This window comes from Falco punctatus (assembly GCF_963210335.1).
Source record: "Falco punctatus genome assembly, chromosome: 8".
NCBI lineage: Eukaryota > Metazoa > Chordata > Aves > Falconiformes > Falconidae > Falco > Falco punctatus.
Genome location: NC_137588.1, coordinates 3651944 through 3664037, shown reverse-complemented (window position 1 = coordinate 3664037; position 12094 = coordinate 3651944). Strand labels below are relative to the sequence as shown.

The following is a 12094-nucleotide window of genomic DNA, read 5'->3' as shown; positions in this document are numbered from 1 at the left end:
GAAGGAGAAGAAATTTCTGTAATTGTGAGCTCTTTCTCTGTTATAAAGACCAATCTTTGAAGAAGTGGCTTCCAGTAGCACACATTTGAGGACCGTAAAGTCCTAGGTTCATGTGCTTTTCATTCATTTGTGGATAAGCACTGGCTACCTTTGGTTTCTGAAAGCAATGCTGTCATGGACTGACAACATTGAACTAAACTCCTGTCTTTCCTCTTATTTTAGACATTTTACTTTAAAGAAAAGGCGTATGCATATTTCGAAGAATATTTGTGCCATAACCAAGTTCCACTGCTGCAGGAACATATCTGTTCATGTTCAATTCATGCATAATTGGCAGCTTTTAACCATTTTTTTTCCAAGAAAAATTCCTCTAATACACACGTGGGCTAAGGAGAAAGTATCCCATCTGCTGACTGGCTCTGCAGGCATCTGGTGAATACTGTTTTTTCCTGTGCTTAATTAGCTGTAGAAGCTGGCATAGCCAGCAGGATGAAAAATAGTGTTAGTGCTCAAATAAATCCTCCTATTGTTCTTCCTCAATCACTTTCAACATCGGCAATGCTAGCATACCTGTCCTGTAGCGGTTTTACTTCAGGTGACTTCTGTCTAGCTGGAATATCCTATCTGGAAGTTCAGTATGGCGTGGCTTAACCGAGATACACATCGGGAGCACTGTAGAACAGAGCTTATCAAGCAAGCCTACCAAGAATATGAAGTTCTTTCTGATCGATTTGAGGCTTCAGTAATTTAATCTTCTCTTTCTTCTTTGAGCATTACTGCTTTTGATGAAGGTATCAACACTGCATGCTTCGGATGGGGCTCCACATTAGACTGATCTTCCAGATTAAACACAAGTAGGCCTGTTGTTGCACTGTACATTTGAGAAAGAACATATAGAACTTGCATTTCAAGAGATGAACTTGTTTCCTGGAGTTTGACCTCAGTATTCAGTGTGCATTAAGGGACTGTCAGAAGTCCCGTGCCCAACTTTGTATTTGGGAGCAGGAGGTGCAACTTCCCACTGAAATAAGAAGTCTAACTTCAGAAGAAGAAAATATTTCCATGACTCTGAAATAAGCCTTCTTCCTGGGTCTCCTAAAACCAGTTTTCAGCTATTGCAAAAAAAGTGAGCACTAAAACTAGTTGCTGCAAAATTTTATCAAGTTTTTATTATGTGAAACTGAAAGATGTTATTAGGTGGGATCTCAGACTAGGGAAAAAGTGCGTTAAAGCTTTATTAGTTAAAAGAATACATCATCATATCAATGATGTTTTGACAAATTTTAGATATTCTAAAGATACTCTTCAGATTCTGGGAAACACTCAATGCTCTGGAGAAAGGCCAGTGAAATAAAGTGATGTGATCAATAAGTAGTCAGAAAACATCTCAGTATGGTGTTAGCAGAGAAGCTTCCAGCATCAGCTATGTCCCTAATTACCAATGGGCCAGAAATACCTAGGTATCAGGCTGCTTCAGTAGGACTACATGCATCCACTGCCATCTGACATTCAAATTCTTAGTGAAGACTAAATGCATGGTACGTGTCTACACTTCATACTTGCAAACACCCCATTCCTTAAAGTGATATTTATATCCATGCCTATGTTTGCTCTGGCATTAAGGAGAGATTAAAAAACCACCCAAACAACAACCTGCCAAAATACTGTTTCTCTCTCTCTCCCCCAGCCTAGCAAGCACCTAAGTCGAACACCACAATGTTGGGGTTCCTCAGAAGACAATATCGCTTGCCACAGAAGTATGCCTGAGTGCCTGTCCCAGGCCAGTTTGCTTCTAATAGTCCCACGCAGAAGTCAACAAGAGCACCGTTCTCAAAGCATACATATGTCATGTGGGCAGAAATCACTGTGTAAACTGGGGGGGAGCGAGGGAAGAAGTCACAAGAGAGATATTTTTGCTCTAGAAGTAGGTTTCTGGTTTGTAGTAACATCCCACTCTAAAATGCACAAAAATTTGGATCATGAACTTTTATTTACCTTTCTGATTTTTACTTCCTTCTAGATTACTAAATTAACATTAATAATGTATATATATGCATATATATACATATTCATATACACATATAACATAACGTATATATGTGACTTTATGCCCAAAACAGCACTATTGGTACTGTTCTTCTGCTTTTAGCTATAGATATATGTATTTGCAGTACAGCATTTACATCATTATCTCAAATTATGTTATACTGGGAACAAATAATAGATTATGAATCAACAGAATCTTCATTTGTTTTATTGCACTTGTGGATAGAGGGACTTTCTCCCAAAGCAACAATAGTTCAGCAAACAGACCACCCAAGTGACAACTCAGAGCTTTAAATTCATCGTTTCTCTGAGATGGACCCAAGACTTGAACCTGCTTCTCCATTAACTTGCCAAGCGCCCCAGGCACAAGGCTACCCTAAGTGGGTCTGCTTCTGAATGGTGCTAGCTTTAACCAAAGCTAAAAAAGAATACTGAATTGTCAAAAACTTACCATGGCTGGTTTAGAGGAATCATTTCCCATCCTGTTCTCTTTTTTTGAGGCAATGGCAGGATGCCACCACCGAGTTAACTGCACAGTCACATGTCATTTTGCTAGGGATAACTAAATTAAAAAAATAATAGTAGTCTTACAGATAAGACTGAAACTCAGAGCTTAATCCAGTGTATAATAATAAATTAACTAGCTAAATTAATAAAAGGTGTTTCCTCTACCTGCAGACCTTACTTTGCCTATGAAAGCTCAAATAGTGACTTTTGATTACATCTGCAGCTGCAACCTGAAAAAACTAGTGTCATATTTTCCATGCAGAGTATGGTGTAGTTACTCGCCTTCAGTCTATTTTTTTGTAAGATCACAGAAGTAAGTATCAGGGAAGTAATTAGAGCAATTAGAGAGGTTATTTGATGTCTCTCTGTTACAGAGGCTGTCAAGCCTAGTCCTTTCTAGCTCAAAGAAAACATTCCCTGCATCCGTTACAAAATACAAAGATCCGCATTCTGTTTGAGTTTTCTAAAATCTATGCACAGCCTGCATGTGGTTTATAATCTCTCAACTTGTATTAATCACCTGGGCCTGAACGAGCATTCTGCAGTGTTTTAATGTCAAGTCCAAGACAAAACTGTCAACAAGGTAGTCAGAACATATTGCTCTTGCCATAAACAGTCACATCACACTTGATTTTTAGTATTACATCAGTAGAATATCATGTTTGCTTGATACAGGGATCATACAAATTCATATTGAACATAGCAGTTACACCTATCTGGAACAACATCACCTGATGCAAGAATGTCATTGCTAGTTGCATTAAAGGAACATAGCAAGTGCCCTCAGAATGAAAGAAAAGATGTTAATACCACTCATGAAACATTTATCAGTAATCGTAGATACTGTTATGTACAGGGAGGCTGCTTGGATACCATTTGCCTTTTTGGACACACTTCTCAAAAAATAATACAATTCAGCCAAGCATTTATAGTGTTCGGAAGTTTTCCAGGTGAGGGGTTTACACCTACCTGCAGCAAAGCACAAAGTTGTGGTGTGGTGTTCTGCTACCTGCCCTGTGTCCTTCCCCTGCATCACCTGGAGGTATGTGAAACTGCAGTTAATCTTAGGGAAAAGAACAGAAGTGGATGCTTACCAAAACCCCACTGCAGGAGGTCCGATCTCACACCACCTAATGAGGAGCTGCAGGAGAGCTCTGCAGCACAGGGCTTTCCCGAGACCTTTTAGCAAGAAGCATGCAGTACTGTACTTAGTATGAAGTTAAGAGATATCAAATAAGCTGAAAGCCTTCCCCCCACTTTCTAAAAGGAAAAGAAATTGTTGCTTTTCTCTGCTGGGAGCTTCCTGGTCACAATAAAGATTGCCATCAGAGGCAGTTTGCTCCTTTCCTTTGCCCAGCATCCCACCGCTGCCCAGAAGGTAGATAAAGCCTTATCTGTTGCTCTCGCTGCAAAAACTCCGTTTGGGAAAAGTAGTGCCAATAATGGGACCACACGTTTGCTGAGATGCATCAGCATTAACCTAAAGAGATACACGTTTGCTGAGATGCATCAGCATTAACTTAAAGAGATTTCTTGACAGTTTCCCTTCTAACCAAATAGTTCTAGACATGTGCCAGTATGTACACAAGGGCTTGTAAATGATATTCCCCCCCTGTCCTTCATTGGTCTGTTTAGCTGGTAAATACTATAGCACTAGTTACATGGCACGATTTTTTTTATTTTTTTTTTTTTCTGAAGAATTAGTAAGGCTTTTCACATTTCAAGCGTATTTCACATGTAGTCTTAAAGGCTGGAAACGTAATGTTAAATAAAATTAAACCAGAGAAATTTCTGCTGGATTTGCAACAGCAGCTCCATGGCTCAGCTCTTCTGTCTTCCCGGTCAGCCTTTGCCCAGGGTTTTTTTCACGTCTGCCATTCCAAAGCACATTTTGATCAGCCCTGTAGGGCTCCCCTGCCTCATCTCAGCACAGGGCAGCCCAATGAAAGCACTACCTTTGCCAAACTTCCCTCTGCCCAACCCCTCAAACACTCAAGCACAGCACACCAAATTACATCTGCTAGCTCAACCACTCTTAAATCTTTTTAACATTGTGCAAGAATGATGCACTGACTCTTCTGCTTTCATCACAAACCTTCCACTTAGTTTTGCTGTCTGGAACAGCTCAGGTATCTTGAAACATTTGTCCCTACACATTCACCCTTCAGTGAAGGAAAAGAAATAACATACTATAGAGCCTTACACGTTACCAGCCACTGCAGGGAAGTGAGTACCTTTTCTTCCCCAGAACCTGCCTCTTCAGATATGCCCTTCTCCAGAGTTAGAAACTGCTGAGCAGAGCTAGGTGTGTTTAACATAAAGAAAATGAAGGGCTCCTCTTCTGCTGTGGACAATATTTTCACTTTAAAAGATACAGCAAAATACATGCTATCACAGAAAGATGTAATCAAAGTGGGAAAAAATATAATATGCTTTCTATTTTAGAAGATGATCCTCAAAAGCTTCACATCTAAATTTACTTTACTTAGCTTTTGACCTTTCCTGCAGCAAAGCACCTGAATTCAGAGGCCAGTTCAGTAACTTGTGCACAAGTGGAAAGTTAACACACATACCCCCTGAGAACTTGACAATCAACTCTTTGGATCTTCAGAAAAAGGAATAGGCACCAGATGAAGCCTACAACACCACAAAGAAAACCCAAACCAGAATTAAGGTCTCAGATCTGACAGAATTTTTAAAAGGGTATAAAAAGGACTAAGCTGCAATGAGTATTTCAGTACAGTGTATCAGTTTTTTGGTTTTTTTCCTCCAGAGAATTATGGGAAGCTGTGCACATCGAAGTGCTGGCAAGACCTTTACACGCAGTGCTCCCTCAGACTGTTGGGACTGTGCTTATGCCAAGCTCTAGACAATGACAATGCACCAGACAACTCAAGGCACGTTATGGAAAAAGTTCCCAGACTTCATCTAAATTGCATTACGTTGTCGCCAAGCAGCTCAAAACGTTTGCCACAATTCAAACTGAGGCATGGTTTGGTAGGAAAACACACACAAACACACACACGCTCCTGTAATTTTGATGCTACAAGATACTCTGTACTCAGAATATTACATAGTCTGTAGTTTCAATAATTCAGAATGCTACATCATTTATGCAGGGTCATTTAAGCTATGTTTGATTAATGATAGAATATGGTTATAAATACAGTTATTTTAATTAAAACCTTTGGCTAGACCTTGAGAAGCAGGCGCCTGACCTCTTTACACCTGTGAAAATGGTAATTTTCAACGCATATATACACATAGATACACGCACACATAAATTTCTGTATCTATGGCCTAGGAAGTTCCTAATCGTGCATGGAAATAAAATATCTTGGAATACTACAGGTTCCACAGATTTGTCTAAATTCTGATACGTTTCTTGAAAAAAATTGAAATACTGGAGGAAAGAACTGATTTTACTGCACTCACAATGGATGTAGAGAGTCAGATCATCTAAGCATAAATCAGCATAAATCTATTGAAGATGGTGCTAATGGAAATAGTGATTTATACCAGCTGAGGTTCTACCCGTACTGTTTAGAATTGTTTGTAAAGACTTTCAGTACCAAACACTGTCTACATTTATTTGCTCAAGCAGTCCTGCTATTTCTAATTGAATCAATTCTTTAAATTGAGTAGGGTTTAGCCTGTCATCTTCTTGTATGACTTATGTACAAAGATATCGTTCTGCAAATACATCAAATAGCAAAACAAACACTGATCAATAGGAACAGAAGCATGTATTTGTTTAATTTTGGAGCCAGGTAGTTTGCATTACTTGTAGCTTGTAGTTTATATGATAGCACTTCTGTTTATACAAACTTCTGTTAATGTCTGAGAGAGTTGTTTGGGTGATTTAGGAAAGAGACTGTTTAAAAATACAAACATCCATAACTTCTCTGCATTCCTACATGTTTTCTTCTGAAATGATTCATACCTCCTTTTCTAAACCTATTTAGCTTATGCACGTTTCTTTAGCAGTGTTGAGCTCCTACAGCTACATTGCTTCTGAAGCTTTACATTCTTATTTCAGAAAAAGTCTCATTAAAATAAAAACTTACTACTCAGACAGAGACTGTTCCCAACAGCATCCACAGTTACAGGGCAATAGCTTAAATAGTCTTTTAAATACACGCCACCCTTGTCTCTCAGCTCCTCTCAAATTTGAATTGTGTTAAGCATTTTTGTTCTTGGGATGTTAACCTTGAATTGTATGCACAAACCAAAATAGAAGCACATCATAAATACTTTTCTTACTTTTCTTTAGACTTTTACATAGCTCATAAGAAATTAGAATTTAGTTGCCAGCTTCAAGCAGCATAGAACAAAACCTGAACACTTTGCCTGAACACAGGAACACAGTGTTAGTGTAGCTTTCACACCACAGCTCTACCAAGCAAAACTTGAATACCTCCCCAACCCCACTTCTCCCACCCAAACATCTGGAATTTGTCATGCATTTGGCAGAGCTATCTTCTACACCAGAAAACCCCAGAAGAGAAACTGTCTGGGATCATGTTTGTTCCATGCAGTTTCAGTGGCTAGCAGGAATTCACTCAAGATCACAAAGTCCATTGCTCCTCCAAAATTCAGAAACCTATTTTCAACAGAATGACTCAGCACTGCTTCCAAGGTCTGAGTTTTCAGTGCCTTTCCCTTATGGCATTGATGCAATTGATTTTTCTATCTTTTAATATGTAGTTGCAATGACAGCATGCAAAATTGAAGGTAATTAAAAAGCAGCACAATGCTCTGAAGTGTTTAAACAAAAAAAACCCAAACCCCTACTTCTGTGCAATAACTTCCAGGTGACTGACATACTACAAACTCGGGATAATTTCTTCACAAACATAGCTAGACTTTCTTAACATTTTTGTTCCACATCTACTCCATGTGCAAAGCACAACTTTCATTTTGTGTACTGAACGATGGAAAATGATTGCTCTATTATAAAGTGGGAGGGTCTGAATTGACTGCTGAAGCTGATGAAAAGTGTTTTAAAAGCACATTATATTTTATCATGTTAATGTCTTGATCACCTCCTGGAATTGCAATTTTAAGTGAGTACATTAGGAGTAGGTGGAGATTTTTAATAAGAAAATATGTTTACTGCTAGAGAGTCACAAAAGACAGCTTTAGCTATCCAGAAAATTAAGATATGTCTCAAAAGTTACAGCAAATTTATAAGCCCAAATTGACACCTTAATACTATTATTAGTTGTTCAACATGACAATAAACCAGACTGACTGAAACTCATACGAGTGAAACTAATAGAAGACAGACGAGTCAGAAACAGACATATTTATACACACATGGGGATTTACTTTCAAAATAAATTTTTAAAAGAGTCCCCAAAAGGCTTTTTTTCAGTGCATCACTGTTAGCCTCAATCTCTTTTTCCTACCCATTAGAACTGGAGTGGAGACCAAGTGAAATACCCTGTTCAATCACTCTGTCATCTCTTTCAGGGAGCATCCAGATCTACACAGCACACTAGCTGCAACCATGGCCCTCAATAGCGATCTATTCTCTTTGTTAAATTCTTATTTCTGGCCTTCACTGACAGTCCTTTGGAGACAGAGTTTCTCAGGCAGCTGTTATTGTAGGCACAGGAGTTGAAGAAATAGCACCTTATTCCCTTAAAGAGAAAATACCCGATAAAAATTCCAAGGCAAACTTTCTTTCCACTGTTTCAGCATAACACCACTTTAACTCCACTGATATTCTCAAATTATTCTCTCAATGTATATTAGCAGAAACCAAAACATTCTTCTTACATTATTGAGTGATTAAGTAATTAGACAGATCAATGCCCTGGGCTTAGGAAGGTGTTCTGTCCTCAGAGCTGCAACTGACCTTTTTGGTGACCTCAGCAAGGTCACTTCATTGCTGTCATCTTGTTCCTCCTCCTGCTTTTGTCTGTCTGTCCACACTGACGGTAAGGTCGGTGCAATAGGGGATGTCTCTTACCATACATTTATACAGTGCCTGCCTCACTGGTGTTTCTGGTTTTACTGGACATTAAAAAAAAATTACAAAACTGCCCCAAAAAAAAAAAAAAAAGAAGCTGTTACAAAGCCGACTTTTTCTCTGCTTAATCTAGTGTGTGTATTGTACCCTAGACTACACTGTTGTGATTTGGTCATGTGCATTAAGAATAAAACTTCCCAATTTGATACATGCAAGAACCATGGGCTCAGAAACACCATATTGATCAAGTCGTATTGTAACTGTAACATGACACGGAGTGCAGATCAATATACTGCTGCGCCTGCTACTAGAATGCACAGTACAATCAAATCATTATTTTTAGCTCTTAATAACTACAGGAGCTTAATTTCATCATTTTAAAGGTGAAAAGAAGTGTTTGAAAAACAATCTCATTACTGGCCGCTGTGTGAGCCTGTGTCAGCATGTGGAGGTGGCAGCCAGCCAGCCAGCCATGCACCCCATGAGCCCCTTTTCTGTTCTCCCCACACACAGCGGCTCTGCAAAGGCAGAACTGCCCTTTCTGCTGAGCTTTCTAGAGCCACAGAATGTTTGGGGAAAGTTTTGGGTGGAGATTTACCCTTGTCATCATGGCGCACGTCACCCTGTGAGGCAGGCCGAGTGCAGCTCCTGCCCTGACACCTTGCACTCAAGACGCCGAGCCTCGATGAATTTCTCCATGTAGCTGCAGCCAAGATGACACAGGGATGGATTACAGCGCAAAGAGACCAAAACTTGCACCAAACCGTTTTCTGCTCTTTCTCTGAATATCTCCTGTTTTCATCCTTCCCTTCCAAATCTGAGAAAACTCAGTTAAACTGAATGGGACTCAGGGAACTGCATTTCCTCTACTGAGGGCAACGAATCAAAGAAATGAACAAACCGACACTTTATGAAATGGGGAAAAAAAGTAGCAAAAGAGAAAGATAATGAAGATTAAAAAAAATAAAAATCAACGACTTCATAATACCTATGAAATGTTTTCTAAAGAGCAACTGCTAGGACAAGTTTATTCTCTCCCATGCTGTTTTCTCCCTTGAAGTCTGAGGTTGTCAAGGCCCAGGGCTCATGGCCAACCTTCTGACAACCAAGGTCTTACCTAGCCTGCTCCTGAACCCAACTGCACAAGCTGCCAGAACTTCATTCAAAGATTCATAGAAACAATCACCTGCAAATGTCCTTTCTGACACAGAAGGCACTGCTTTTACTTAGTTAAAACTGGCCTCAAGTAATTGTCTTTTCTGTTTTCCTAAACATCCATTTCTGGTGTTTGAACTTAATTTCCAATGTTCTAACTTCAGTAATTGCCGCTTTAATCTTTTGCAGCTTCACATGTTCTTGGTAATGGAGAATAATAAATGTAAATGTAACATTTAGGCCATCAGTAATTTATCCTGGGAGAGCAGTTCAAAGGGAGCATCAGCTTGAAACTATTGGTTCGTTTGTGAAGTTTGAGGCAGGAGACCCAACTGTCATCTGACTTCAAGGAGCTTTTGTACAGGACTAATTATAAAACAAAGCCACCGGACTGGTACTGATTAGTTATTTATATTTTTGATGAAGTAATCTGCAGTTATTTTTTGATCTCTAATTAGAGGTGACCTCTAAAGCAGGGTTTTACTTCATTTTCCAGAAGAGTGGTTCAGGAATCATTCAATCACTCACTTAAAATAAATACCACAGTGATCTTAACACTCCCTAGAGTTGATTCTTAGTTAACAAGAGAAGAAAAACATCTGATTAACTTCACAAAGCTGGCTTTCTGAGTGACTGAGGGCTTTTTTAAAATATGTCACACAGATGGAAAATGTTTTCTAGTAGTATCTACAGCGAGTCATGACACTCTCTTTTAAATCCTTCATAATTTGTGACACAGAATTAACAGCTGTTTTTAAAGTAAAATATAACCCATGGGGAATGGGAGGAGAGGATGAATCCTGACTCTTCACTTTCTGACATTCTCAGACCAGGAAAGGAAAGGTTCCATTTTAGTCATTTAAATGCTAATATAATTTCATGACCACCTGTCACTCCATAAAATGTTTTCTGTTGCCTTAATCATATTCTGCTCTCCTCAGCAGAAAATTAGCTGATGCTAAAATACCAAAAGGTTATTAGGAAAGTTTTATTTTCCCTGTATAGATCATTTGGTATATAAGAGTGATCTACTTAGGGCAATATCTTAATCAAATGCTGATGTATGCAGCAGTCACTTGCAAATACTAGGGAAGAGAAGACAACCTGATGTGTTAAAACATCTGCAACAGAAGGGTGTATATAGCTCTTTATTCCTAATTTCCAGTACTAAATGCCAAGTCCATGGGCTAGAACAATATCCCTTTAATCACAGTGTGTAACATGATTGACTGCACCTTAGAGAAGCTTCTCCAGAACTGGAGAAGCTTTCTTATATTTTAGGATAACAACATACATAAGCTGTCTTCTCAACCTGTTTCTTCTCATTACCAGTAAAGTGCATTTTCAGCTGTTTTGACTAGAAACTTTTCAAGTAGTTAAGCAGAAGAAGATATTAAGAAATTTAACAATATCTTTAAGAAAAATAGGAAGTAGCAAATACACCAAAGTGTATCTGGAAGGAGGCAAGTGATAAAAACCTGGAGGCAACAGTCCAGCAGATACTGGAGAGATCTGGTTTTGTAACACAGTAGAAAGGTTTTATCTGATAAACACTGATGGGTAGTTTTGTCCATGGAGGTTATCCAATTAAAACAGAAATGCTGTGCTACGTCTTATCATTTGCCTGAGCTCTTCCCGCATGACTGCCTTATTCAAAGAAATATTTGCCACCAAGTCCAATAACAGTAACTGTCAATAACATCCCCCAGCAACATGCTTTTTTGGAATTGTAGACTTCCATATATTACTTCCCACTCCTCTTATGTGTGGTTATAAAGCAGGAAAGTACCTTTACCTGAATCATCTCAGAAGATGACATATAGTTCTTAGCACAGTAGAAAAGTAATAAATATTATCCTTATTCTTAGCAAAAATAATCATAAATTCAACTGTAGAATTATAACCAAAAATGTAGTCATATTTTTCCAGTGAGCTCTCTGACTGGACAGGTCAAATATAATAAAATGGATTAAATAAATGCTATTAAATTTATTTTAGCATTGGGATTAACCATATAATGATTACATGGTTGACTTTAATCCGTTAATACATATAAAACGTTACTTTCCTAACGTATACTAAAAACAAAGTGATACTTAACCTTGTCTATTAGTATCATCTAAGATGATGCTATTTCCTGGTACAGAGAAACTCAAAGGCTGAAATCTAATTTTCAGATTGTCGTCCTCCTCAAATATTCTTCCTACAAATATTAGCTCAGAATGAGTCTTCAGTCTTCCAGGTACGTTTTCCTGCACACACAAGTAGCATTAATCAATCTCTATCAAGCACTGACAGCAGACCTGCCCAAATTCCTTCTGTCACCAGCCTTAAACAAACAGCATGGCTCAAGCAGTTGTGACCGCAGCTCGTGCAGGCAACACTCTGGTTTGGGCTTTGATCTGTAGC

General features: G+C 38.7%; 1 long non-coding RNA gene across 1 annotated transcript in view; it reads left to right on the top strand.

The window, feature by feature from the left end:
* The first annotated feature begins 2662 nt into the window (after positions 1 to 2662).
* Positions 2663 to 12094, top strand: part of LOC308068756 — a 105474-nt gene continuing 96042 nt past the window's right edge. The window contains exon 1 of the long non-coding RNA XR_013930120.1: positions 2663 to 12062. This is a non-coding gene — a long non-coding RNA (uncharacterized lncRNA). The remainder of the gene's footprint in view (positions 12063 to 12094) is intronic.